Raw genomic sequence first — 2,880 nt, 5'->3', positions numbered from 1 at the left:
TATTCTAAAGTTCATTTCCAAACCTATTTAGAATACAGTTTCCACTGTTTTTTCTATTTGATGCTAGTATGTCAAAGCATAAATTTCCAAAGAGTTATATGATTTATGTGCATATATATATAGTAATTATAACGAACATTTTCATATTGTGTTTTACTATAGTGCTATATTTAGATATTACTAAATATATAAAGCTCCTTACTCTAGGAGTCTTAATTTTGCATTTAGCATCCAATAATGAGTGTTAGTTGACTTTTCAAGTTATTACAATTCCTGGTGCAATACTCCACCAATCCCAAAAGTTTTTTACAATAATGTATTTTTTTTTTTGGGTAAGTAGAAAGCATTAAAAGCCATTGTGTCAAACTTTAACCTATTAAAAGCACAATGAAGATTCCAGTTATTAAACCATGAAGATCAGGGTGCTGACAAGCTCATTTCAATAGTAGAGGTCAAAGGTAGATATCTTAATTTTTCGAAGTCAAATCGCGTTGGCTGTGATAAGGGAAGAAGTTTAAAGATGTGGTGGAGAGGGGTAATTGTTAAAATCAGAGAAATGTTATTATATAATTATTATGTGATCAAGAATAGAAAAACCACGGTTATAAAAATGCAAGATAGAAACTGATTGGATCTCAACGAAGTAAATTGAAAGGTATCGGAGAAGTTAGTGTCTCAGAGCTAAAATCAACTTTGAAGAAATGCTGCTATTGCAATGAATATCATCATGAGGGTGATATAGCCGAGTAAAATATTGTCTGGCGATTGATAGTAGGTATTCGTCATTGTAATAGTTTTAGCCTTGGCATTAATCAGGGAATTGGATAAGCACACCCTTAATTGTAATTAGTGAGGTCGCGAATACGATTACGCTCAAATAAACGATGTGTTCATTACATCACTCACTTCAATGTAATAAGCACAAATTGAAATACAAAAATTATTCACTAAAAAGTAAGAAAACTCTTTAGACTCCTTGTAAAAAAAGGTTGTAAGAAGATCCAAAATTATGACACATGTGTATAACAACTAAATATGGTTGAGTTTTAATGAACATCAATTTGCGTTGTATGAAATATTAATTATTTATTGCTTCGTATGCAAAATAGTTTTATCCGTAAGTAACACTATCTCTTTCTCACATAGAACATGATTTGAGGTATCTGTTCCCTATTTATACCGAGATATTAAAAAATATTTTATTTACTCCCTTGTAAAATTCTTCCAATTTGACTTCCTATTAATTTATTATTTTAGAAGTAAGAACACTTGAAATTTATGAGAAATTGTCAATTTGTGTTACGAGTGTTGTAATTTTCCTATTTGGGCAAATAAAACGTTCAAATTTTATGCGGTGTTCTCTCCATAAAGAAAAGTTTTGTGTTTTTAACACGAAAGTTTTTCAAATTCTACTCAAAACATTAATTATGTTAATTGTTTTCCTCTTAACATTAATAGAAAAGCGCACTCAGACATGACAACTTTACAAAACTAATTACAAAGATACTCACATCCGCCTTTGCTGCTGCAAACCTTTCTGTTGATTTTGCTCGTTTTTTGTTTTTGTAAAATTCACTTAAGATAAATAGAAAATCTGTATTGGAAAAAAATTGAAAGAAAACACAAAACAAGAAAATACTAAAATCCTTTTATCGTTTTAGCTTCAAATTCAGTGCAACTTTGAATGCTTGAAAAAGTTTGCCGCCAATGCGGCTCCAATTAGTGCGACAGCTTACGAGTGTGAATCCTACGCCCGCCTATCGTAAGTGCTGCCATCTGTTGGTGGACAAGTAATTTACAGTTACTATTGTCTAATTGCCAATGCCATTGCCACGCAATTTTGCAAAGCCTTCAACGCGCCAGAAACAGTGCAGATTTTGTTTTAAACAAAAAGGAGAGAAATTGAAGACTCCTTTAGTTGGATTGAAGTGGCAAAATTAACGTGCAACTTCCTCACTCACATCCTCCACCGCTGCTGCTGCCTCCTGCCTGCTGCCTGGTGCCTGGTGCCAAGAAAAACATCTTCAGTGAATTTTTAATTAAAAGTAAATTCAATTTCAATTTTAACTGCATTCAAGCTTATTTAATGAAAGTAATTAACAGTCTGTGAGGCTCCACTGCTATGTCGCTTGGCAGAACTTGAGTACTTTAGCGGCATAATTTATTCTCAGTCACATAATAACGTTGCACAATTTACTTGGTATCGGTTGTGTAAACTAGAAATCGGATATATAGTATGAAACAGTCGACAAGAAAAGTTATAAATTTTATAAGATGAGGGATCAAATGGCTTTTCCCGTAAAAAAATTTATATGGAAAGTATAAATTAAATCCAAAATTTGCAGGGTTCATTGAAATTATGAATAAATTGTTGTAGATTTTTCAAAGAAAAATATAATAAATAAATCATATTTATGTACTGTCATTGCTAACTTCAAAAAATTATTTAATCATAGAGAAGATAAGACGATTTTCCTTATATGTACAATTTTGTTTTCATATCGTTTTGTATAATTTATTGGTTTTATATGGGAAAGACCGCCTATGCTCCAAGGGTGGAGAGTTCTAACAAGTGGATTATGTACGAGTTGCCAAGATGGGGAAGAGGTAGAATCCATCAACAACTTCCTGTGTCTCTGTCCAAGACTGCAGACTTCGGAAACGCTTTTTCACTAGCCTGGAAGAGATAACGAAAGCAAACTTATCGGACTTCCATAACTTCATCTGGAAAATCAACAAGGTTTAACAAGGATAAAAGATAACAAAGGTTAGCAACTCGCCCTGGCATAATATTTGAGAGTATCACAATAGGCAATATAATCCTCCGAGTGGAAGTGCTGATCACTGTCAGCACGCACCTTTTAATTTCAAGAATTTTCA

Source organism: Teleopsis dalmanni, chromosome 1, assembly GCF_002237135.1.
Source record: "Teleopsis dalmanni isolate 2A chromosome 1, ASM223713v2, whole genome shotgun sequence".
In the NCBI taxonomy this organism is placed as follows: domain Eukaryota; kingdom Metazoa; phylum Arthropoda; class Insecta; order Diptera; family Diopsidae; genus Teleopsis; species Teleopsis dalmanni.
The sequence above is the reverse complement of the archived record's forward strand: the minus strand, read 5'-3'. Positions refer to the sequence as shown.